Here is a 27,837-nt window from a genome sequence, read left to right on the forward strand (position 1 = left end):
AAGGAAAGGAAAGGAAAGGAAAGGAAAGGAAAGGAAAGGAAAGGAAAGGAAAGGAAAGGAAAGGAAAGGAAAGGAGATGGGGAAAGAAAGGAAAGGAAAGGGGATGGGGAAGGAAAGGAAAGGGGATGGGGAAGGAAAGGAAAAGAAAGGAAAGGCACGAAAAGAGAAGGAAAGCGGAAGAAAGGGAGAGGAAAGGGAAGGGAAGGGAAGGGAAGGGAAGGGAAGGGAAGGGAAGGGAAGGGAAGGGAAGGGAAGGGAAGGGAAGGGAAGGGAAGGGAAGGGAAGGGAAGGGAAGGGAAGGGAAGGGAAGGGAAGGGAAGGGAAGGGAAGGGAAGGGAAGGGAAGGGAAGGGAAGGGAAGGACATTTAGAATAGCAGACAATGAGTTATTAATATATTGTTATATTTTATTGAATTCTAAACAAAATGAAGTTATAAATATGTTCCTTTCCACTTCAATAAAACAAATGAAGCACTTAACTAGAACTCCATTAGGCTGGGAAGCACACATACCCAATATGCCCTTTCCCTGAGCTCTCACCTCTATGGTGAGCTTAACATGAAATACCATACTCGTTCTGAAACAAAGTTTGGCAGAGTTTGTCATATGACTCAAATAGTAAACTTCTACCATTTTAGAGTTTTGGGATTGGATTTTATTTCCAAATAAAATGAATTAGAAAACTTAGCTATGCCATTAGACTGTTCTTGTTTGTCATGTTTCTCATCAGTGCTTTCTTTCCTCCCCCTTTCCATTCAGCCCATTGTTACTTCCTTTTTTTATAGTTGTATATTCTGTTAGGTATCACCTTGTCATTGTATGCATAAGGCTTTGGGTTGCTGCATGTCGTAGCCTTAACCTAATAGAGGTTCTCTCTTCTTTACCCAAAGGGATTTTTGCATTTAGCATTTGACAGTTTTATGATAAACTATTTCTATGGGTTGCCTTTGGCATTCAGCCATCCTTCACTGCCTGATCCCAAAACACATGGGATTCACATCTGTGAATCTTATAGATCTTTTTTGTTTTGTTTTGTTTTGGGGTTTTTTTGTTTGTTTTTTTGTTTTCAGAAATGAGGAGGAAGTTCCAAAGTTTCCTGTTTGGGACTACTTGCCAAGCTGATTTCCAATGAAACCAGGCTATAAGCTGCTTAAAATATTTTGATTTTTTTTCCCCTTTCCTTCCGAACACCTGAGAGATTCATGTTAAATTTTCTTAAAATTAAAACAGATCTACCCAGATGCCAGCCAATAGACATGCTGGAAATGGATAAATAGGTAAGACAGGAACACTGGACTGCAACACTTTTTTTGTATTTCAAACAATAAAAAGTAAACTTTTCTGACCAAGTTTTTTGACCAAAATAAATTATGAAAAATTGCATTAGATATTATGCTATCTTATTTTAAGCAAAAAGTCTATAAGGAAGATAAGATTCTGTGTATATATTGATGTTTCTCACCTTAGTTTTCATGCTGACAACAGTTGCACAAAGAGATCAATCCAATCAACAGTTAGTTGAATTTGATAAAATTAAGATAATTAAAGTGGTTAAATCATGACATAAGAATCCAGCAGTCATTAAATATTGTTATGCATTGTTTCTTTGTGGGTTTGTTTGGTTTTTCTTGTATAGACAATGCAAGGGAAAAGGGAATAATGAGAAAAATTAAAATCAACACATATATGAAAAAAAAATTATGATTGATCTAACTGCCTACCATGGCTAGAGTGGAAGGCATAAGTAAAACCTTCTAAATAACACACAAATAGCCAACATAATTTTTTTCTTTCACATTTTCTAAGCGTAATCATTAAGGTCCTTTCCATTGTCATATCCAGCTTTTAAAATAAAGGCGTATCTTCCGTCTCTGGTTCTCTCACTGCACCTTTATGTTTCTGGAAAAAATAATCCACACCCTTCTATCAGACAAACTCTTGCTTCACTATATAGAGCTGAAACACCTCAGTGAAAGTCACACAGCATTCATTAAGTTGCCCCTCATGCATTCAATGCTCTTCTTTTTTTCTAAGTGGAGAAGCCTAGAAGGCAGACTATTAATCTACTGTAGAGAAAGCATCCCTTTCTGATTTCAAGGCTATCTACCCAGTCTCCCATGGGAGCTCAAGAGCTCACTCATTCTTATTTCCTACTGATTAAAAATCAGATTTATTTGTACTTTCTTATCCACAGGTTTGGCAAACTCAAATAATTCTTTCACTTTTGTCTCTGTCAAGTCCATTTCCGTAACTTTTTGTATTTTCAAGGGTATGGTTAAAATTTTGACAGAGTGCCTCTAAATGATCAAAGAGGAGCAAATTTTCTTTCAGCTCGATAAACATGAATGAACATTAGAATTATGAGAAAATATAAAAGTTGGACAGGAGAGCATTATTTTTAAAAAAATTAGCCTGGTCCAAATCTCTAAATATTATTTAAAGAGAGAACATTAAAAAATGATACAATTTATAATATAGACCCCAAGGCTCATGGCACAGCTTTAGCTTTATATTTTCTTGATTTCCATCCATGGCTTTACACAAGGTCAGCAAACTTTGTTCTACAGTATTTCAAAATACTTCAAGTTCTATCTGACAACTGTTAACCCTCTTTCAATTCCAGTATCAGTTAATTATGTGTAATAGGATACAAGGGAGAATGCAAATTTTCTATTGAAATGTATTGACTTTTGCCTTTTCTGGATTAATCCCTAGATTCTGATAAACTGGTAACATCATTTGGTAAAGCCTTTTCTAGTCTTTCTTGTTTATTTATTTTAAAACATACTGTTGTAAGAAGGATAGGTAAAAAGGAAAACTGGTTTCAATTACCTGAAGAAAAAGTTATAAAGATGTTACCCTGACCTTCAGGGTCAAGAAGGAGAGGCTGCATGATTACACCTCCAAACTCGGAAATAAATGAGCAATAATCTCTGCATGCTGGTGCACCAAGAGGTCCCCTTCCCAGGGGCTATTACTAGAGGGCAGAAAAACATTTCACCATGGTACAGACCGATTACCTGAAAGGAAAGAAAAAAAAAGTCTAGGCAGATGGTATATGTTTTGAATCCTTATAAATTGGCAGCAAGCTTTCAGGTCTTCAAGAGGATTTTGAGGCAGTGAAAATATCTTGTGAAACCATTTGTCTTGCTCTTTAGCAGTGCAAAGCACCCACATCACAGATTTGTGGACTGAGGGGGATAGGAAGGTTGTCACAGCAGTCAACAACTTCAGCTCTTTCAAAACATAGGGCACCAGATTAATCTTGTTCAGACCTAAAACTTTTTCTTAGGATTTAGTAAAAGAGATTTTATGCCACTTCAATAATCTCTTTATGAACAGGAAGGCACCGCCTTTTAGACTTAAGGGAAATGTTGTCAGGAGGAACAAAGACCTCTGATTAGATCTACTGAACCAGTGAAAGGTGCCCATCCAGGTAACCCATGGCCAGAAAGAGAAGGGACGTGCATTTATGAGGGACATGTGCTATGTTGAAATAGAAATGCAGTGCTAAAAGTTATGAGGCTGCTTACTGATTGATGCTATGAAGAATAAGGTGCCTAGTGCCAGTAGATTTTTTTATATCATTCCCATAGTATAGCAGAACTGGGAAAGTCTAAATTTGTTTCACCAATGGGATGCTGAAGGAACCTTCTGGTGAGAAAACTCATCTGCCAAATTGCACCAGGATTGCAAATTTAGGGTGAACTTAATTCAGCTAGGAGTCATTGTTAGGAAATTCCATTCCTCTTGTGGAATTCTTGCTTTCCATTCAGCAGACTTTGCAATTCTCAAGACCTTGAACAATGCCTGAGGAAAGACCAATTTTGCCTTTTATATATACTGTATACAATTCAGCTTCTGAGGGAGCACTGACCAGCTATATGCAAAGATAACAGCACATGGGAAAGTCTTTTCTGGATCATATACAGACATATATATATATAATTGTCTTGCAGAATTAATAATTAAGTAATTGAGGTCTGCTTCTTCTTTGCTTTTAACTCAAACAGACCCTTCCTCAGTTCATGATGAATTTTCTATTCAGTTAATTCTGCTTACTTGGTGGTGACAAATTGCACTGGAAATCTACCATGAGCTTATTTAGTTAAACACACCACGCTGAAAATGTCCTAGGTGGAGTAGTTTTGAAGAAGAGCCAGGAATATACCTCCAGGATAAACGGAACTTTTTACTTGCATCATAAAATGGTCCTCCTTTCTGTGCCTCAGGCAGAAAGAATGCTAAGAAGTTAAGCTATTCTGTTTGCTCGGGTTAGAGAAGACAGTGCCATCCTCCCTGAAGAGAATGAAGCAGCTTGAGTGTGTAATCATTTACTGGTGAATTTTACTAAGTCCAAATAATGAGTTGGAGAGAGGAGAGTTTTCAGGTTTTGGCTCATTCATTTTCATTTTGAAGCATATGCATATTCGTCAGCATTTGTTCATCACAGAGACAGACTTCTGCATGCTCAGAGAAGCTGGGACTTCACTATAGGAACATCTTTGGAATTTGTTTCCTGCATTTGTCAAACACAATTTTTATCAACCACTATTGAACAAAATAGGCTAACTATACACTTTTGTTGTCATTGTCCTTGGATTTCTCTGGTTTCAAAGGTCATTGTTGGCTATTGAACACTCCTATGGCCAGTCTTAGCATTCTTACAATTTTCAGCTTATTGCTGGACTTGTTGTAGGGAGCAGCAAGAAAAAGGGAGGATGAGCTGGAAGTCAAGGGTGATCCCAGAAAAAGGCAGTGCCCTCGGCCAGTCCTGCAGATGGGAGGCAGGGTGGACAAAAAAGGGGGCTTGGTTCATTAATATTCCCAGACATGCCAGGATGGAGAGTCAGGCTCAGGGTTCACAGAGGATTGGAGACAAGGCTGGAAAGAAGGCTATCATGCCTGTCCAATGCCCATCCAGAAGACAGGACTGGAGACCTGCACACCTCCAGCGAGTGCCTCTGGTGCCACCCCCAAGGTGACACAAAGCCCCTGCACCAGAGCAGAGTTGGAGAGAAGGAGTGGGGAGGGGAGGCTGCCAGGGAAGGATGGACTGCATCAAGGCCCATGGATTCCCCCAGGACTCTGGTTTTATGACACTAGCCACCAGTAACTGCACACCTGACTTACTAAAAACGTGTAATACTTGCTGAATACATAACATCAGCTCTCTGAAGGGCCATTTCATAAACTCACAAACAAGCTCCAGCTCTTTCCTCCGACAATAGTTAGTTTTACCAATCCATACTATCCATACTGCATAGCCTATTGCATTACATATTTGAAAGACAGAATTTTTCATCTATATATGTGTTAAGCTCTTTTCAGATGCTATCAGTGCTTCTCTTTCCTTAGTCGTTTCACTGTTGTGTATGAGATTGGACCATTTGAACAATTACCATTACCATTTTGAACAATTGTCTTATAATTTTTCTTATAGTTGATGATAATTTGACAGAGATAATTTCTAGAGTAAGGCTATTGCTTGAGACATGCAGACTTTTGCAGTCATCGAAACTGAGGAAGTTTAAGCAATTACTGACCAAAGCTTTTTGCTGTGCTTCTGCAGGTACATTTTCTGCAGCAGTTATTACTGAGATATATTCTTGAACCTCTGCAGATGACAGCAAAATATGTACTAGCACTGACCAGGGTCAATTTCCAGCTTCCTTTTTTTTTCTAGCCTGTAAACTGGTAACTGTCATTGGTTGCTGCCAGTCTAAAAAAGCTCCTCCTGTTGAGGGAAAATGAGGAAAGGGATGGGTGGACAACTGGGGGAGGTAATAACTTTAACCAGTGCTGCTTGATCCCCCACTGCAAATGAGTCAATAGTCACAGCTCTAATTTAAAGTTAAAAAAAAAAGTCTCTAACTTTCAAGAATGCAAATTCTCAAACTAGAAAAAAGTCAAAAAACCTAAAGAAACCCATTAAAGAACCAATACAAAGTAAGCGAACAAGATAATTATTAAGAAAGGAACTCCTAGTGAATATTGGGTTAGACTGCCACATCATGTCATAGATTGATGTAATGATTTCCATTAGAAATGCAGGTTTTGAATCTCATGGTTTTCAATTTTGTGACTAAGAGAAGATTGGAGTTAACAGTTCCGGTTTTATTTCACTTTTTGTTACTGTTAAGATTGCATTTATTGGATTGTTTGTTTTAATTTCCCCTCCTTTTTTTTTTAATATGTTTTAAACTGTCCAGAAATGCTGAATAATATTTGTGCCATGTGATACCTGAGCTAAGGAGCGTGTTGCAGTCAGTACCTGTGAACTCTTCATTGCCTGTAGCCTCAGGGCATTGTCTACTGGAGCTTACCTTATCCTCTGATAGAATTATTTGACTTATCTATGCTTATTTCAGGTTTGCAGGTGATGGTATTAAATTCATCATTTCCTAGGAAATTTGTTCTTGGAGGCACGTGAGTAGATCCTTTGGGAATATCTCCTCTGTTGTGGTGTAGTGGTTGTACTAAAAGAGAGACCATTAAATTGCTTTCTATGTATTTGGTTACTACCACAAATCTGGAATTCTATACTTGGATATAAATGGACAAAAATGTCTCCTGCTTTTGCAGGGCAAACTCTATTGAGTCAGCTGAGTCAGATCACACTGACTGCACAACTTTTGATGCAATGAATCAGAGAATTGGTATAGCTGTGCCAACACCTTGTTACTTCTGGCCATGTCATGTTGTTTGACACTTTAGAGAAATGTGCAAAAAGATCCATAAACCACCTGGCCAGTTGTTCAAGTTACATATCTTGATTAAAAAAGTCATGGATGAAGAAGCAGAAGTCAGGGAAACTGATGATCTTTTTCTAGTCCAGTGCTCAGTTAGACACCTTGTATTTAACAGAACATGAAGAAGCTCCCTTTTGTTTCTCCGTTTCTTTTCTAAATGATCATATTTTATGAAGCATGTGCGTACTAATCCACAGACATAGACAATTGGACTATTAAGATTCATTAAATTCATTGATTTGTCTTTTTCTTTCTGTTTCTTATCAGTCATTAATGATGCACAATGACTTGTCTCCCATTTTATTCATGTTTTCATCTATATTCCTCATATTTTATCTTGAACAAAGAGTAGTCTTGTGTCACGAAAGCTCATCAAAGTCATAATTGCACTTCATTTATCTGCATTGAACTGTCTGTCATCCGTTAGCATTTTGAACGCTCTATACATCTTTCTGCACTTGTCTGCATTCTTCCTCATTTATGTCTCCTGGACCATCCATTACTTCTTGCTAGCTGCTTTTTGCTTTTAATTTGTTTTAATTACCGGGTGTGTTTGTAACCTTCTAGCAGTTTCAATGCAGAAATATTGGTAAAGCTTTTTTTCCCACATGTACCAACAGTTTATACTCAACACTACTATTTATCTAAAAAATGAATGTGCCAGCAAGACAGAATAAATCTCAGTATTGAGGATCTGTTATACACCACAACAGCCTATACACATTTTCCTAATCTACCTTTTATGCTCTGGACATTATCTTTGACATAGACTAAAACTCAAAAGCACTCCAAATTCTTTATTGTAAGTAATTTCTGTAAAATTGTCAACTGATAATTATTAGACTGGTGGCCAGAAGGGGATAAGGACTGTTACTGATGATTTTCATTCCTTCTTGGTTTTATCATGCATCATGTTTTACTTTTAGTTAATGAAAATATTGCCTTATTTTTTTCTTATTATACAACTGCTTATGCTTGTCTTTTTCCTCCTAGGTACCTGTCTCATCATCTTTACTACATCTTATTTTAAAAGACCTGGCAAAACTGGGTTACAGAGGGTGCCTTACAAATTAGATAAACAAAATTTTAAGAGGGCTGCTTTGGAAGAAGTAAATGTGGAAACATTAATTTTAGGCTGTACAGATACTGTGTTCCTTATCTGTAAAATGGGACAAATGAGCATCCTTTCCTTCACTAAGAAATCCTTCTTATGAGTAGGTGAAGGTTATCAGGCAGAAGGTTACTGTAGAAGGATAAAATAGCATACACCTTATGTTTCAGATTGTTAACTGATATACATTGGTATAATGGAATTAATGAAACTGTGGTGGTTTATATGAAAGGAAAACAAATGTGGATGGGTTTGTTTATTTGTTTTTGCATTTAGCAGAGCGTCAGGCAGATTAACAGTGGTATCATTACCTCACGTAGGTGAGTTTCAGAGGCCTAGGAACTTTATTTACTTGAGCTCAGGTGAACAAAACACTATTAAGTGTTTGGTAATTCTCTAGACTAGAAAAAATATCAGGTCACAAGAAATCTGCTGAAACTCAGTTTACGTTAATATCTCTCTGTAATTAGTTTTTCTACTTTCACTAAAATTGAAATTCTTGATAGCATATAAAAAGTATTAAATAGCACTAAAAAGAGCAGAAGCCAGGTCAAAAGGAACAAATACTTCACCAGTCTTATCTTTTCATATGTTGTTTTAATTTCAATTAATTTTTTAAATACTAGAAATACTTTATATCTTTATACACACTGTATTATAAAATTAAACAAATCAATCTTTAGCAGGTGTTATATTTTTAAAGTAGCAATGGAATCATCTAAGGGGTCTATGAAGCATTGCTAGAGTATGCCTAATTTGATTTTCAAATGTTTTTATTAAGCTAATAAGTTTTAACTGAGAAAGAACATATAGCTTGGAAACATAACCAGATAATACATCATGATGGCTAATTATCTTCAATGCCAATTATACATTTGAGTTTGTCTATCTTGAATTTTCAGCTATTGTATCCTACTACAGACTATGACGTAGGAAACTTCTCATCACACACAAAATGGATTTGTCTCCGTAACTTCCTTAAGTAACAAAATCTTTTTTTCTCTTTTCCACTCTTTTGTTGGTTACCAGTTCCTTGTCAACTACAGCATCACACACCCACACATCTCAGCTGCCACTCTCTCATTTTCCATCCAAAACAGCAGAATACATCACCTGTTATCAATGCTGCCACTCATTCTCAAGAAACAATCAAGAAATAGGTACTTATCCAAGGCTCCTGGCAGCCACCCATGTTTCTAGTTTATTTCCTGATCTTCATCAACATAGAGTATAACATGGCTCTGGAAAAACTTCTAAACTTCAACTAGAAACAGTTAGTAACACAATGTGAACAGAACTAGTTTTGTAGTTTTTTTCACCAGCCCGGGCAGCTGATGAAAAACCAAATTCCAACTGCAGCAGCTAGAAGGAACTCCATTTTTCTGGCCCTCAGGGCCACAGATGAGACTTTATCTCTGGCTTTCCATGTTCTCTGCTTTTCTGGTGTTCTATGGAATATTCTGTCATTTTTTTGTTCAGCTTGCCTTTTCCTCCTGCCATATAATTGGTCCTGCTAAATGCTATAGCACACTCAGGCCTACTGACTGTCTCTTCTTTGTTGCTATTTAATCCCCTTTGCTACCTTACACCTCCTTTCTGCCAATAGATTGGCTGCGCCACTGCTGCCACTTGTGTCATTGAGGTTGTTGTTTTATACATCTATGCTGAAGTATGCTGTGGATTAACTATTTCTTAGCATTACTTTGTAGCTTTGACTTATTTATTGCTTCAAAGGACATAACTCTTCTCGTGTTGCCTGCTTTTTCTCTTCTTGTACTCCTCTTCCCTCCTTTCCCCAACCCTTTCATTTCTTAACTTCCTTTTATCTTAGCACAGAATCTCAAGCCCTAAATCACAAAGTGCAATGTAATAAGCACAAGTGGCTGTGCTGTTATAACTTACAAAAGAAAATGAAAAAGGGTCAGGGAAAATGCCCCCATTAATCTCTGCTCTTGCAATTTATACAGTTGTTTCTGCCCCTGCAGGACAGATAGCAAAAGATGCCAACTTTCAACTTCATCCCAACCTGCTTATAGGCAAAGACAATATGAAGTGGAAGATGAAATGGCCATACCCCACAGACATCACCTAGAAATGACATATTCATGCTTTATTTTTGTCTTCCCTTTTTCCTCCCCACAAGCTGTATCTCGTAAAATTTTGTCCTCCTGTGTTATCACCAGCAGGTTTTTTCATACCTAAACACAGCACGTGGTATACCAGGGACAACTGCAGTCTTCATTCTCAGGTCTGCTTAGTACTGGCAGGTGAAAGCAAAAACCCTGTTCCAGTTTGAATATCTGACAGCATCATTTAGAGCTACTGTCGGCTCTAAATTATTATTGCTAATGGTTATTGCTACTGCCTTTCCACCTAACAGCAACTGCTCAAATTCAGTGGTTTCTGGCTTTCCTACTCCTGCCACAAAACTGCCAGGGAAGTTCACGAGAGTAACAGGTCTGAGAGAGCTGTAAGCTAAGGAGGTATAGGGGCAGAGGGTGACTGGCTATATTTGGGACCTTGTGGCACAATTCCTGATCGAGAAGAGGGTCTACTGCTCTATGTAGTGGCCACCGAAAGTCTTCTTCATGAGTCAAATTGAGGTGAAAGAATTTTTAACTGGAATGGGTCCAGCAGTGTTTTATGCCACATATCCCAAGTCCTTCCCTATCTTTTGATAAACAATAGGTTTCTGCTGTTTCTGAAACTCAGTAGATACATTCTGGTCATCCTCCAGAGCACAAAAGCATTTTGGGAAAAAAGAAGGCTGTGACTAGTTTTACATTTTGGGAATGCAGTGGCCGTGTTTTGATCATGTGTTGAGGCCCTCCATGTTTTGATCATGACGGCCCTCCAAAATTAATCGACTCCCACTGCTTTCAACCAAATAATTAATCTGTCTTATATTGTATTTTCTACATGTCTGTGACCTCTCACTTGTCATTGGCTCTTCCTTCCAGAGTGAAAGAGTGACAAGATGGCTCATAGCATCATACATGATTTGAAAGATATTTACAAAAAGAACTCCCTAAAGAAAAAGATAGGAGGAACACTATAATTTACACTATTTGTGCAGCCTTCAGTGGAAGTGTGAGAAGAAGGCTGCAGGGGAAAATAAAAGTTATGAAAACTGAAAATGTGAGGTAGGGATGAAGGAAAGTTTGGGAGTAGTGGGTTTCTGAATGCTCTTTCCTATTAATTTAGATTCAGTGTATTGTTAACCAGCAGCCTGCCATTTTATTTTTTTTATTTTCACTTGGATGTATTTCTCAAACCATGAAAATTTAGGGCAAACCACTTTTCAGTGTTAAACGTAAATTAATATTTTTCCTTTATTACCTTTTCCAATGCAGTATTTTGTGAAAATAATTTTTCTCTAGTTCTTTCTAACATAGGCAGAGATCTATATATACAGAGATGTATACAACAGTGTATAGTGTACAAATGCAATGTATACACAAATAAATATATTTACATAGCCAGGGATCTGCCTGTACTGATACAGTCTTTAAGTCAAATTCAACATTTATACAACTTGTCTCTCTGTATTATCCTAGTGTGTTTGGATTAAACAAGTCTGCAGCTTTCTAATTGTCATGGTTTAACCCCAGCTGCCAACTAAGCGAAACTGGCACACTAATAAAAGAGCTAACCCTTCCAACTCTGCACAGACCGTACATCTGGGAGATGATTTTGGAAGTGTGAAGAAGTCAAAACATCACTTCCTGGCACATGTTCTACTCCAGATGAACATGTCAGCACGCTCTTTTTGATTGCTTACCTGGTGCTAGTTCTCTGTGAAGGGATCCCGTCACCACAGGACTGATTCCCACTCAGGTTAGTGGAAATTGTCAAATTGTATGTCAGCCTTTTACAAACCCCAAATCCAGCTGGGCAATAATGAAAGAGAAATGCCCTTTTTAAGCCAGTGTGAATCACAGAGCATATACTCCACATCACATCTTGTTCAGTGGCTAATCACTGTATGCTGGGTGGGGAAGGAGTCTTCTGGTATTATCAGGACAGAAATTCTTCCTCTCCTGTCTTCTCAGGAGAGTATGATTAGCTGAAGCCAAATCTTCATGGACTCCAGGTTTTCAAAAGAATCCATACAAATCACAAGTCATCATGGCTGGCAGCAGGTGTCTTGCTGTGTTGAAACCTCAAAAACTTTGTTTTCTTACGGGGTCTGAACTCGCGAGTCATAAAAATGACATCAGTCTGACTGCCTGCTTGCTTTTGCCATGTTTTGCTTCTAACTTAAGAGCAGTAGTTATTTTCAGAACAACTGATCATAACATCTCTTAAAAGTTGGAAAAGCCTCACAACTGATGTTGCAAAGGTTTGATGTTTTCTCAGGAATGGTCCTTCACCCTTCTGTTCTGGATTTCCATAAAGGAATCAGTTGTTCTCACTGATGTAGTCCTTAGTTTCAGTTATACTCGTTGCAAAGTAGATGTTCTGCATCCTCCACATCTCACTAAAGGGTTTACATTGATAGCAACTGTATTAGTTTTAAGATCTCATAAAAACAGGCAGATGAGTTTTGGCACTGGTAAGAGAAAAGTTGAATTATGAGCAAGTTGCTGTAGGAATCTCAGCAGATCCAGTGATTAATTGTGTGCCTGCTGGAATTTCTGGGGTTTTGTAGCAATATCCAGGTTTACCATTGCTTTTCATAGGTATGATGGACTCGTAGCTGAAAAGTAAACAGAATTCAAAAAACTGTTAAATATATAATGAAGAAATAGAAGATAAATAATTATGTGACTGGATATGTATTTACACAATGTAGAATAATGGTTCCAGAGAAAGTTTTCTGGCCTATTGGGTGAATAAAATGCATTTCTTAAAGGATTCCAATAATACTTTCATAGTTTTAAGGGGTAAACGGGCTAATTACTATTAAGGACATTTAAATGAGTTTCTTGTGTATATTTATGTGTGAGACCATGCTGCTAGATATGAATTTTCAGCAATTACTGCAATTACTACCTTACCTCTTAAATAGTGTCCCCTTTAATTCTAATGGAAAAGAAACAGGCTGAAGAGTCTTAAATAAGGCTTTAATTTAATTTGCTTACTTATCTAAACAAAATTTTAAAATAACTCACACTTAAAATGCAACAAAACCAGAGAGAAAGAGATATTTTTATTATGAATTCACTGAACCAGATCTCTTGAGACCAGAGATCACAAATATTTGTGAAATATGTTTCTGATGGACAGACATATTAAGAAGTGTATGGCCAATATGTACAGATTGGCTGGCACAAATACCTTTGACATGGTCATTCCAAAATGTGCTGTGACTGGAGTAGTTTGTTTTCCTTGGTGGCAAATAAGCATGAAAAAGAAGATATTTTTCAGAATGGTGTGTATCAACTCTAGTAGTATCTTGTGCAAGTGCTAGAGAGAGATATGGGCATTCAGAACAAAATCCTCAACAAGAAAACTTGACACCTAGAATATCTCTTCCAGGGTTTTTCTTCTAACTGTTACTACAGTACTTCCTTACTCTAGTTCAACACATTGCTGAAATTAGGGTCAACTCATTGTCAGATGAAATTTATTCTGTCAGAACTTGAAAACTTCCAAGGATGCAGACTGTACTCTTGGCAATCTATTTAATCTTGACTTCTTTCACTGGGAAAAAGTTTTTCCCTGTATTATGAGAAGTCAAGGCGGTCGGGTGAAGCCCGTGGTGACTGGAAAAAGAGAACCATCACTATAATTTTTAATAAAATGTAGAAGGGAAAACCCAGGGAACTACAAACTGGTGAGCCTCACCTCTATGCCTGGGAGGCTGGTGATGAGTCATGTCCTTCAGGGCTCCTCTTTCGATCAGTGCTCTGGAATATCTTTATGAATGGCACAGACAGTGAGATTGAGAGCACCCTCAGCAAGTTTCAAGATGACAAGAGGGTGAGTGGTGTGGGTGACAGAACAGAAGGATGGAAAGCCATCCACAGGGATCTGGACAAAACTTGAGATGTGGGACTGCAAGAACATATTGGGGTTCAACAAGTTCAAATGCAGGGTGCTGCACCCAAGTCGGGGCAATCCCAGACACGAGCACAGACTGGGAGAAGTAGTTATGGAGAGCAGCCTGAGGAGAAGGACTTGGGGTTTCTGGTGAATATGAGCCCACAGTGTGCACTCGCAGCCCCAAAAGGCAAACATATCCTGGGCTGCATCAAAATAGGAGTGGCTAGCATGTTGAAGGAGGTAATTCTTTTCCTCTGCTCTCACGAGACCCCACCTGTGGTGCTGCATCCATCTCTAGGGTCCTCAGCACAGAAAAGACATGGACCTGCTGGAGCAGGTCCAGACGAGTGCCACAGAGTTGGTCAGAGGGATGGAGCATCCCTCCTATGAAGACAGGCTGAGACAGCTGGGGTGGTTCTCCCTGGAGAAAAGAAGGCTCTGGGGAGAATGTGATGTGGCCTATAGGTACTTAAAGGGTGCTTATAAAATAGAGGGGATAGTAATAGGACAAGGGGAAATGGTTTTAAACAAAGAGAAGATAGATTTAGGTTAGATGTTTAGAAGAAATTCTTTACCATGAGGATGGTGAGGTACTGGAGCAGGCTGTGTTGAGAAGTGGATGCCCCATACCTGGCAGTGTTCAAGGACAGATTGGACGAGGCTCTGTGCAACCTGATACAGTGGGTGGCTTCCCTGCTCACATCAGCAGGGCTTGGAACTAGATTATATTCAGGGTCTCTTCCAAACCAAGCCACTCTGTGATTTGATGACTCTATGATGCTCTTTATCAATGTCTTTACTGGATGGAGTTGGCTAAAACTGGACAAAGTAGCTTTATATTGTTCCAAAGAGTGGCATGTAAATGGGAATGAGAAATTGTCTTGATTCCTTGAATGTGCCCTCCTCTTGTTCCTACAGCTCAGAATGCAGTTAGCCCTTTCCGTTGCAGGTATGCACGGATGGCTCATGCTCAGCTTTTTAACTACTGCAAACTCTGAAATTTTCCTGCAGAACTGCCTGGAACCAACCCATCCCAGCCTGTAACACTGCAAGAGGCTCTGCTTCCCATGTACAGGCCTTTACATTTGTCTTTGCTGAATTTGATAAGGTTCCTGTTGGCCCCATTCCTTCAGCAGTCTGGGTCCCTCCACCCTCAACTGTATTGACTGTTCCTCCCCTCCTTGTTGTCACCTGCAAACTTGAAGAAAGGGCCTCATCACCTCCTTCAGGTTATTGTTAGAGGCACTGAACAAGACAGATATGTAATGCAACATTAGTGTTTAAAGAATTCAAGTAGCTCTTTGTGTCTTTCTGGTTCTGACACTCAAAAGTCTCCCTCCTAACTGTTCTTAACTCTGACCAGCTGAACCAGGGGCAAATTGCTGGCCTCTACACCAGAAAATGTCTTTTATTTCACTGAAAATGTTGTCTGAATGAAGACCAAAAGATTGTGTCATTCATAATACTGGGCATTCTTTCAACAAAGGGATTTCAAGAAAATCTCTGGTTCAGCAAATGCATAAAAGAGAGTCTTTTGATTTTCATAGCTGTACAGCGCAGTACTAGCAGGGTAAGCTTGGTGTATAATTATCATTTCTGAGAAGGAATTGAAATAAAAGATCTTTGTGATGAAATATATGTTCTAAAATGTGAGTGCTATATTCTATGGATTGTCATTACTTTGAAGTCTTAAAATAAATAAATGTTTCCAGAAGCAAACAGGCTATTTAGATGCCAAATTCTTTTGTTTTTATAAGTGTCCCTTTGAATGCATAGAATCCAGCATTTAGCACTTGGCATCTAATTAACTTGTTATCAGAGAGGAAGTCACGGAGCAATGCCATTCCCCATTCTCATAAGTACCAGAATCTGTTTTTAAACTGTGGAGGAAGAGCACTAATAATAACAGCTTTCGCTGCTTAACTACTGTTTCCCTTCCAGCTCCACACCATACCTTAAAAGAAACCCTCCCCCTAACTCAGGGGAAAAAAAAAGGCAACAATAAACAAATCTAAAAAAACCCCTCCTTAGCAAGATATAACCCTCAGGATTTTTCCCATTATTAAAGTGTATTGTTCTTTTATTCTGCTTTGAGAAACCTTGTTCTTAGTACATTTTTAAGCTAATGGAGATGAGATTCTGGGGAAGATGAACCAGGGAGTTTGCGTATTTTCTATAACTAGACTTCCAGGAGACCAATTAATTTTAGCTGGAATGATGGAGGGACAGTTCTGTTATTCACCTTTTCAAAGTGCAGAACAGGCTTTGCTTGTATTGAGTAGGCTCATCAAATTTACATCACCATTTAATTAAATGTTTGTAGCAATAATTGACCTCAGGAGTAAGTAATTTGGTAATAAATAGATTCCACTGTTTCTAAATACTATTTTACTGACTCTGAGATGCTATTCATAGGCTCATAGCTTTGCCACAAATCTCATTAGCAATTTACTTAAGTGAATATTCCATTGTAGAATTGACAGTGAATCAGAATGAAGTTTGACAGAGATTTCAGAGCATGGTCCAAAAGAAAAAATAACATGCCTTTCTCTGAAACTTTTCAGAGACAGCTCAAAACTGAGATATGAAAAAAAAATAAAAAGAAAAACAAGCCAAACCCTGATTTATTTAGTGTCTTCATGTTTTTCTATTTTTTTTTTTTTTACCTGCTTAAATAATTGCTTGAAGAATTTGGAGCATATCTCAGTTTGAGTTCAATAGTGTTAAAAATAAAAATGCAGGACCTTTTTATTAGTTTTGATGAAATACAGTGATAACCTCGAGAAACCAAAATGGACACACATTTCATGTCCTCCCTCTTCCAAACTATCGATTTATTACTCTGCTTTTGTTTAAAACCTATGAGCTAGGTTCAGAGGTGATGCATAAAATGTGTAATTTAGAGTCCTTTATGCTCAGTTAGACACCTTAAGACCTACTTACACTCACTTACTAGAGTATAAGTCAGTGAAATGGAGTGTAAATTGATGTGATTTACGTGTGGAGGAGCTGGCAGAGTGAGAAGGTATTAGCTATAGGAGGGAATAGACTTTATGTGAGTACTTTCTAATGCTCAGCTGGTTTTCTTGCTACTCCTCTATATCCCTGAATAAAGATGTCTACTTTTGACTGCTTAAGCTCCTGTGCATTCAGTGAGAATTTCTGGGACAAAGGCACTGATGAAATATAAGAAGCCTGATAAAAGTTGTGTGCTGAGGAGTGAGTATGGGGTTTATGAATAAGCAACTAGAGGCTATGCTTCCCATTCCTCTTTGCAGTTAGGTGTAAACCCAGCAGTTCTGTAGTTACTTGTAATGGTTCTTCTCATCTATGGTTCTTGCTCTGCTTTCTATCAGGAAGATTTTTACATCCAGTGCACACTGCATGTTTTGCCCTGATGCCTTGTTTGACAAGCTGGCAGGTAAGAGGAAAGCTCCACCATATTTTCTGTGGGATAAGAACATGCACCTGGCAGTTACCACGTTGCTGTAATTTCACACTCATACCCTGTGGTAAGCTGCTCTTTTGCCAAGTGAGCTACGTAAAACCTTGTCAGCTTCCAGAATTGTACCACTTGAAACATGTCAGTTGAAACACTACCAGTACAGAGGCAATTCCTGCAGGATAAAGAACCATAAATCTATTAATCTCAGTTTCTACTGCCTTAAAAAATCTTCTGATAGTAAACCAATTTAATAATTAAAAAACCTCCCAAAACCTGACCAAAATACTTAGCCCTAGATCATAGTTATAACATAAGCAAGACTCAAGTTTCAAGTTAATCTGAAGTACAAAGAAAATAGGGGGATAAAGCATAAAGAACAAAGGAAGAAGAGTAATGGAGATATGAGCTATCCTAGTAAAGATCCTGGGAAGACTTTGGTCTCGTCTCCTCTGGAAAGTTTTGGAGCATATATACGTAAAGTGTGAAAAAAATCATAACAAAAATATGTATCCAGCTTTTGTTTTGCTGGCAAAACCAGATGCAATTGTTCTGGCCAAAAAATATTTCAGCAAGTGTTCTTCATTTTGCACAAAGATCTAACACTGTCTTTTCTTTTTTTTCTTTTTTAATTTATCTTCTGTTTTGTTTTGGTTTTGTTTTTGTTTTTCTTTAATTCTACATTTTGATAGAAAGCCTTTATCAAATCATTATTGTTATGTAGTTATATATTTTATTACACAAGATGATAAAGGTATTCATATGGGTATGAGCTATATGTAAGCTTTTTGCTAAGTATATTAGTATTATATATTGGTAAAGTTAAATTTTATAGACAGAAAAAATTAAGCCATTATATGAACTATAACTTTTACGTACAATATATTTTTTTAAAATTCTATTTTGTTTTTCCCCCAGCTAAACTGTAAATAGGCAGCTAACCACAATAAGTAAACCTGCTCTAGGATTAAACTGCTATTTCAGTTTGCATTCAAATCTCAATTTATACTAAGAAGATTCTGCAGTGCTGCCAAAAGCTTTTTTGGTGCAGGAATGAATCCAGCTAATGCTTGCTGAAACTGTAGTCAAGACAAAGAAAGTAATTTTTTTGTTACACATTAGAATGATCACATGTTCCAATATAAATTCAACTCACTTTCTATACAACTATCTTAATCTTGATTAGAATTATAATTTTCATCCTTTTTTTTCACTTGTTTCTAAATGAAATCTTGCAATCTACCTTGAATTTACACATGTACGTTTCCCAGATAGTAATATTCATTCTAAAATGATGAACATTAATGTTACCCAACTCATCTATTAAGTCCTTCTTTAAATAATAAAGACATGAAGCCATCAAAACTTTTGCCCAATTGGCGGCTACAGTTACGGTCCATTTTCATCTCATTGTTACATCGTATCCCACAAATAAACAAATATTTACCTCATTAATAATTAAAGAAGTATCCTATATGTTTCTATTTCAAAATAGTTAACATTATATCTTAAAACAATTGTTTTAAAAGAAGTAAATATAATTGAAACTAAATATGACACCAAGTCTGATTTTATAAATAAAAATAAGAGTTTGGGAGATCTTGTAACTTAAGAGAAAATAAGGGTTTATCACATTGCTCTTTGTTAAAAAAGAAATATGAAGTGCAAGGAATAAATTTAGAAGAAAGAAAATATGCAAGCTAGCTTACATAGTATATCCCCAAAGAGGATAACGAATATGAGGCCGCTTGGACTTACTGCTGATGTACACGTGAACAAATCTTTATTTTAAGGGAGACTGACTCAGCAAAGCAAAAAGCTACAGCAAATGTCAGCGAAACAATTTTCTATGAACCAGCAAGGCATTAAAAAGAGTTTTTGTGTGTACGTGCAGCTAAAGGAACCAGCACTCCACCCCCACAGGTGCTCTTTCACTGGCTGTGGTCAGCAGGATCACTTGGGTGAGACTGGGGCCAGGCGCAGAGTAGCCCCGGCTGACCTGAGAGCTTGTCATAGCACAGTCAAATGCATGGAAGTGTTGATTTGCCAGCACCACTGTGACATTTGAAAAGTATGGCTGTGGTGTTGGAATTAACTAAAGGGAATATAATTATCTATGATATTTGTGTGTCTCCAGTTACTGTGCTATTTTGGTGTCAGCCGTAGAGCTGGGATAATGGCAGTGGCCCAAGCAGATACCATCTTGAGATGGTTCTTCTGAATATAGAAGGAGAAGTTTTTATATTTCTTTGTCTTCCTGAACTTTCACTTTTTATAACCTGGAGATACCAAATTGTGTCCCTAAGATTCACACTTAACATGAAAAAAGACAGAAAATAAATAAGAATTATGGAATTTATTTCATAGAGTCATTGGAGATATAGATCCACCTTGGCACATATTAACATAGGAGTTCAGGAAGTAGATTCAGACTATGAACTCCTGTAAGATGAAGCCCTAGAAATACTTTGTAAAGAATTCACTACCTAGATTTAGTACTTTTTCTTTCTCCTGCTTCATTTAATCAATTTTATAGGGAAGCTTTGACTAAAATTCTATCTGAATTGTAGGGTGAGGCTTTCATTCATTTGCATTTGAGAGCCTTTGACCAGTTAAATTTGGAGATTCCAGAATTCACAAAACAAAATTAAAAGCAATTTGTGAACACCTTCATTTCCTCACAGTTTTAGTAAACAACTTCAACAGTTTTTCCACTAAATTCAACAGCACTGGTATCAGTCATGGGAAGAATTGTAAACTTGAATAACTGCCTTTAAGCTGTTAGCAATGCTATGTAATTTAAGAACAACAAGGTTTTGAGTGCATTAACTAATTTTCTGCTTTGTAGAAGCCTTAATAGCCCTTGCATGGGTAAATTAGGCATTTTCTTCAAACATTACCCTTCTATTTAAGAAGTTCCTATATATGAATAAAGCGTGCAACAGTAGCCAAATCCATCTGCTTGTTGAAGCTAGGATTCTTTTTTATAAAGAGAGTGCTTAGTCATTTGTAGCTGTTTATTGCATAGTTGCTTATTGACTATGATCCTGACTTACTTGAGAACTGTTTTTAAAAAGCAGATTCATTGCTAGTGTTTTCAAAGATATCTCACCCTTCTAAGGTAGTTCTGCACCTTTAGGATTTGAAATATTTAAAAGTCTGATGCCTGAGGTTTATAAATTGATGTAATCCTGACTTTTTGTTCTTGTTCTTTTGTTTTAAAGGGCAGACTGTTGCATAAATTTTTTGTTCAGGGATGCATATTTTTAGGATGAAGAAAAATACACCTTCAAAGGTATAAAGCCATACTAAAATCTAGGACCCACATTCTCTTATGATTCAACTACTGTATCTTCACTGAAGTAAAAAGAGGTGCTCCAGATTGTCAGAAGTGTGAAATGAGAACAGGATCCTTCCCTAACATGCATCACTGTGAATTTTAACACCATACATATGTCTAAAATCCAAAGAAATTCGTATCTATATTTGGCTTTGGAAGCACATGAAATTTGAGTGAGCAGTTTTCTTAACCAAGAATAAAAATAGCAGATAAAGATATCTAATGCTGACCAAAATCAAATAAAAATGGCATATGAATCAGTGAACAACTCACACTATGACCTCGTTGATTGATTCGTGAATAGTTTATGTTTACTCTCAAACTTCATATTAAGCAGAACTATTCCTGATTTTATGATGTTGCCTGCATTGAAAACGGTATATTCCCTGAGAGGTCTCTTTTGGGTCAAGTTTTTGCTATTGTGTTTATCAAATAAATTCACATTTGATACTATAGAATGAGATAAGGTAATCCACTGTAGCAGTATTAATGTTGCACCTCACCACCTGTAATTTGACTTCAGCTCTAAAGGTCACTACTGGTATTATTAAAAGAAAAGTGTATTGAAGTGTGTTGACTTAGGAAATGCCTAGACCAGCGTCACAGTAAGCCAGGAAGAGAGAAGCCTTTCTAAGGTCTAGTCTAATTGATTGGAAGTTATCAACTGTCCCACACAAAGGGAGAGCTCATGAACATTTCTCAGAGCAGAAATACTCATTGAGATCTTTAACAAAAAGCAGAAAAAGTCTGTGTTTCAAAGGAAATGAAATAGTCAGTGGGTCTGTCATATCCTGAGTTTCCTACTCTCCATCTTTTTCCCTGTCTAAGATTGTGATGGCTATATTTTAGGTTTGGGCCCATGCCACTCATGATCTTGCTGATCCTTTCTTCTTTTATCTGATATCTCAAGCAACGAAGGACAACCACACACTACTAAGAAGAAAATGACTCTCTCCAGCTCCCTTTTCCTTGTGCCTGTAATATCTGCTTGAAAGATATGACATGGTTCTCAGGAAAGATCCATTTTCTATACGTATTAGCTAATCCCATTAAAAACTCCATGGAGTATTTTTCACTTAGGCACACAGAAGAGCAATTTTTCATTGTTTGGAGAGCTCCATCTGTATTGTTTTATTAAACAGAATGAAAAGGAACAATCAAGCTCATTTAAAGCACTTTCAACAAAAGATCTCACACATATGGAACCACAGACAAATCCCTCCATATGTCAGTCACTAAGTCCCTACAGGAACACTGATTTCACAGCAAGAATGGTGGTGGACTCTGGATGTCCCTTCTATCGCAGATTACTGCATGATTCTAAGATTGTATTTTGGTTTTCTTTGGTCCAGGCTATGATGCTTAAGACTGAACTTGGACCTCTCTGTTACTACAGGAAAAAAAAATGTAGCCTCAAGAACAACTTCCTTAAATGAATCTAGTAACTTGCATGCTCAGGAATCACTGAGTAAATGAAAAGAGTAGGTGACATGAATCTACAAAACATAAGAAAAAAAGTGCATTTCATTTCACCATTTAAACTCACCTTCTTATCCTTGGAATTCCATGTAAAGACAATTAGTGGGCTAGCCAAGTAAATCAGATCTCAAGTCATAGTTTAGAATCTCAGAAATCACAGTGTACCGCCTGACTGTTGATGTAGCCTGGTGTCCCACCCTGACAGCACTGCATGGAAGCCATCCATTGGGTATGCTCTCACTGTTTTCAGGGTCTACCCTGGTCATCCAGGTTAAGAAAGTAAAAAAATAGAATATAAGGAGGTCTTTCTTTTCTTCTCTCCCTTCTTGACTATTTGGATAAGATTAGATGGGGCAATGTGAATGTAAGTGGTGACATCTTTCCTTGTTTGTCTACTTTGGATAATCATTAGTCCAGAGTTTGGCTTGACTTGGATTTGAACTCTGATTTTCGCCTCTTGGTATGTTTTCAGCTGCCTCAGAAAGATGACAGGATAAGCGTAAAACTCTCCTACCAAGGACACAAGCAGACTACAGCTAGCACAAGGCATACACTGTGGCAGGAACAACCACATCTGTTTCAGGAGCACTGAAAGCTCTCTTTTTTTGGGGTGGAGCTAACGAGAATTAACTTGGAGAGGGAGGAAAAAAAAACTGAAGAGATACTACACTGTTGCAGCAGTGATTTTTCCAGTTATGTTTTATAGACCAAACTACATTAGCCATTTCTCCAGTATTTGCATCTGTGAAAAATGAAGAAATAATTCATGAGTTCCAGGAAGAAGTTAGAAATGCATTTATAAATTTATTCATTAGAATTTTTCCACAGAGAACTTGTAACTCCATTTTGAAGACTTGACACATTAATAAAACTGCTGAAAGGTTAATCTCTGTGCCCAGTGTATTTCTCATATCATTATTTATGCCTTCTTAGTACAGTATCTTTGTAATCTTCCTAATTAAACTGTGGCTATGAATGCAAATTTTTATTTTGCTGTTGTGTATTTTAACAATGCTTAGCATCACTACATGTGTTAATTATGAGCAGAGCAACATCATTTTCTGGGTCTAGGGACTATTAAAAAGGGTATCAGTTGTAAGGGACACCACAGATAGATGGAAATAGTGATTCTAGTCACTGTTCCCTACTGAGACAATGGCTTTGCTCTCATGTCACGTTCTTGTGACAGTGAGTAAGTACTGAAAGAATGAAATAAGCTCCAAATTTCTGTATAGCAAAAGCTGTATCTTGAACTTTGCTCTGAACTTCTGATCCCATAGAGATAATGTTCTTTCTAGTGCTGCTGAACTCCTGCTATAAGTAATGTCCAAAGAGCCATCTCTGCACTGTCTTTTCTCAAGAGAAAACTTTCTATTTTGTGTCCATGAGTAAAAAGATAGCATCTGAATACTACTTTTAAACACAGCTTAGGAATCAGCTGCTCTACTTCTCTACATATCTCTGACTATATTCTGAAGTACAAAGGAGAAGAAAATTGCCTTAGTACCTTTGAGGATATTGCCATTAGACACTAATGTTGCTCCTTTTGGCACAGTGCCATAGATAAAGAGAGACGGGCAGAAAATATCAACTTATCAAGGACCTCAGCAGAGTGAGATATTTATATACAACATATTTACATAAATTATTTCACCTGCTTGCTTCATTTCCTATTAAATAGCTCTGGTTACTCTTATATCCGGGGGAGGGTCTTCTAGGGATCACCCTCATGAACTGTGATAGCATGCATTCAACATTAGCTCAGCATTAGTTCAACATTTAGTAACTAATAACACTGTAATTTCTGAATTGGGATTGAGAAAATGTGAGTTATGGCTCACAAAAAGTACAGTGTAGAAAGATTTTATGATTATTTAAAGGTATGACTTCTGAAAGTTGCCTGCTTTTTCACTGCTGTTCTATCTTTGCATAGTCACAGATTTCATAGGAAGATACCTGTTGCTCAGAGAGAGGGTCATGGGATCTTATGCTACAAATATTCTTTCTCCTCCGAGCCAAGAAATTTTAACCAATTTACAGCTCAGGGCTGTTGCTTCACTGGACAGCTGGTTGTATGTATTTATTTCAAGTCAGTGTCCTCTTTAATTTCCCTTTAAGTTCTCTCCCTTGGAGTAGCTCATTAATGGAGTAGTGGACAAAACCTGTTAGGTTTTACCCCCAGTGGCCCTAATTCTTAACTAAATATTGTCAGAAATAAGGATTGACTTGCCTGAAATAAACTGCAGCACAAAACTGGTGGTACAGAACGATAAGCTTACAGGTGCTTTATGGCATACTTTTAGTCCAGTGGACTATTTACTTTAATGACAGCAAGGGCAAGATCAGTGTTTTTGTATTTTCTGAAGTGAAATTATCTTAATATGCATAATCTTTACACAATTTTAGGAAATCTGTGTCCGCTTATTTATTTTTATTTTGCCTTTTTTTCCTTGATTTTTCTTGCAAGGCTTGAGTAAAATATATGTCAGGATCTTTTAAATCAAGACTGGGGGAACAGAACTCCTGCAAAGTGTTAAATAGGTCTGCCACTGGTACAGAACTTTAAATGCTTGAAACAACATGAAATGCATGAAACAACAACAAGTTCCAGTAGTGATTAATAAGAATTCATGACTGATTTTTAGCTGGGATATCAGGGCTATAAGTACAGTCTTAGTACCTTAGTGACTCAGTAAATTAAGACACTTCAGCTTCCTCTTTATAATTTTTTTTTTTTTTTTGGTGGCCTTTCTAACAATTTGTGGGCAGGTAATCTTCTGGATGCTACATATCCTTGTTCATGAAACTAAAAATAAGTTTGGTTGAACATAAAGTGTGAACCATTGCACTATGGTGTTTCAGCCACCCTTGCTTCCTATTTCCAACATCCAGATATACAGCCCTCCTTGGCAGAGTTATCAAGGTTCTTTTCTCTTAAGAGAGTTAATTTATACATATCAGATTTCCTCTAAGGGTGAGGCTTCTAAGTAGCACCCTGCTTTTTACATAACTAGGACTCTGGGAGTGGCTTTCTTCTGTACTCTTTGATACTGGCATACTGGCTTTCCTGGGCTGCCCTCTAATTTGGAGTGATTTTGGTGAGACGAGATTAAGGTCTGTCATGCCAGGGATTTGCATGAGCACTTCTTCATTCCATATGCGACACTTTGGTTTAACTTTTGATGGGAAAGTAGAACTCAGGGTGTCTGACCTATTTATCCCTTTTCTGTTCCTTTTTTTGAGATAAAATTGTCATATAGATTAATTGCATACAACAGAGTATGTGTGTTTGGTTACTGTGTCACTTTTGGTAAATCAAAGAGAAAAATCTTTTGTAATCAGCTAGCCTTTAACTTAATAACACTTTTGATAAATTGCTTGTATACAATAGGTTAACAAACTCAAACATTAAAGATTTCAGTTCGACACTGCTGGAATGAATCATACAGATGCAAAAGGCCAAATTTACAATTCTTTATCTGGAGTAAAGAAAAAAAATCATATCAGTTTCAGAACCTGCACTGACTGAATAAAGAATTTCAAATCTGGCCTAAGGAAGTTAGAGATATGCTTGAAGCATAAATGTTCTTTACACCATTTACAATTCCTTTACCAGAGAGTTTTAGCACACTGTGGATCATTGTTTATTGTATACTACCATTAAGAAAGACCTCTTTATATTCCTTTTTTTTCCCCATTCTTTTCCTAATTTATGCCCTTTTCTTGTAAATTTTCAGCTTCCCACATACACAACCCCCTTGCTGGATCTGCCACACTCCAAAACATGAGTGACAACAGGCTTGACAACCTTTGGGGTGGTGAAAGATCTGGCGAGAGCAAGCCTCCCCAGCATGCTCATCAGGTTAGTAAGGATACTGTCATGCATGGCAGTGCCATATATTCTTGTCAGCCATAAGTGTAAAGTGATTGCAGCCAAACCTTTCCTCACAACAAAAGGAGGAATAGCTGAAAAAACCTTCTTGAGATAGTGAGTTGAAAGATTATGATGCTTTCCAATTTATAAGAGAAGGCTCCCTACAAAGTACTTTTCAGGCATACCTGCTTCTTGTTTCTATCATTTGCACACTGTAAAGAGGCCTTACTGTGGCTGTAAATATAACCTATTTGAATTTTATAGTCTTTTACGCTGCTGGAACAGTGTGCTGAGGCTTTAGGGCAAACATGAAATAAAGCCAGCTTGTTCCATTAAGACCTTCATTCACCTATTTTAGGGATTTCCCTCTCAGAAAGATCATGGAGGTAAAACATCTTTACTGGGTAACCCTGACTGCACAAGGGAAATATCTACTTCAGTCTCCCCAGTGCTCAAGCACACCCTGTCTTCAGCAACTGTGTGTGTGTGTGTGGGTGTGTGGACACCTATGTCCCTCCTCTACCTTTAGGTGGCCAGCAAAAACAGAGACTGTCTCCAAGGGGATGATAGCAAAGTAGGTGTATCCGGCTCATTCATTGGAAAAAGGTGTGTGAATGCCAGCTGTGATACGGTGGAAGGAACAGGGAAACAGCTGTCAAGCTCAAGGTCAGCACCTCAGGAGCCGGAATCTACCAGCAGTTTCAGTTTGTGCTGCTTTGTTAAAACAAAAACGCAGTCAGTCCCATTTCAGTTTGCATTAAAACATGCTCTTTACTTGCTGCAGAGGTAATAATCGTAATAACTATTGCAGATGAACATTTGTCATATTTGCTGTCCCTGTCATATCACACCACCATACATGACTAAACATCCTGAGGCTGAGGGAAAACGATAGTACCTCTCCACTTCCTTTGCACACCCTCATATTAGCCAGGTAAAACATGATTTCCACAGCTCCTTTTGATAGAAGTAACAGTAATCGTTGCCTATTTAAATCTGGTAGGTGAAGGACTCAAAGTTAAGTGACATTTTCTAGGTCAGAAAGAGATTCAGCACCTGTATTTTCAATGGCAAGCCAGAGCCCTGACTTCTGCCTTGTGCTCCCACAGCTAAATTTTATCTCCTAGAGCTGAACAGTGGTGATGAATGTGCTGTGGAATTTGCTTTGAAAAACAAATATTTAACTTTCTACAGATCACTGAAGACCTGATAAAACTCTTGAGTGTCACCTAACCAATTTCCCTTCATTTTTAATTGAAAAATCTTTTTATTCTTTTAATCTAAAAGTGTGGTTCAAATAAAAATGGAAAGGCCATTTAAATTCTTTTCAAATATCATTCACGCAAATAGGATTCACAAAGTCAGAGTGTTCAGAGTGAGACTTTGAAGGAAAAAAAATCCTTTTAAAAGCATTAATTATTTCAAAAATAGGAGTCACATTTATGATTAGTCAAGAGGGCCAACGCTTCCTTCTTGCTTTTGGGTGTGGAGAGGCCAGGAAAGCAGGGCTGGGCTGTGTGTGGGGGTGATGAGAGCAGTGTTGATATCCTGGGTGATGCTCCTCTGTGCACAGGCTGGTGGTGCAAATTCCATGGTGGGGAAGGGCAGAACAGGAGCCAAGTAAGCACTCCAGAGAGCAAGGTAGTGATATAGAGAGTTTGTTCCCAGGAAAGACATGGGAATGCTGCATGAGCTAATTCATCTAGTTCCATTCTCCAAAATAGGAGATTTGAGTCCACAAAAGGCATTTTAAAAATCATTTGAGTGCTAGGAAGTATTAGGAAAGGGACCGAGTATGAAAAGGAAAACATAATTGTACTACCATATATGTTGTTTAAGTGCCCATAGATT

The 27,837-nt window shown here is 37.6% G+C and overlaps 1 long non-coding RNA gene across 4 annotated transcripts in view; it reads left to right on the forward strand.

Moving 5' to 3' along the window:
• The first annotated feature begins 369 nt into the window (after positions 1 to 369).
• The window catches only part of LOC125326966, a 31,623-nt gene continuing 4,155 nt past the window's right edge, over positions 370 to 27,837 (forward strand). The window contains exons 1-4 of one of the 4 annotated variants that reach the window (XR_007204085.1): positions 370 to 1,277; positions 6,372 to 6,429; positions 11,535 to 11,700; positions 25,850 to 25,974. This is a non-coding gene — a long non-coding RNA (uncharacterized LOC125326966). The other 3 variants (XR_007204084.1, XR_007204083.1, XR_007204082.1) reach the window with 3 other exon arrangements.

The sequence above is a fragment of the Corvus hawaiiensis genome, chromosome 6 (assembly GCF_020740725.1).
Source record: "Corvus hawaiiensis isolate bCorHaw1 chromosome 6, bCorHaw1.pri.cur, whole genome shotgun sequence".
NCBI classification, from domain to species: Eukaryota; Metazoa; Chordata; class Aves; order Passeriformes; family Corvidae; genus Corvus; species Corvus hawaiiensis.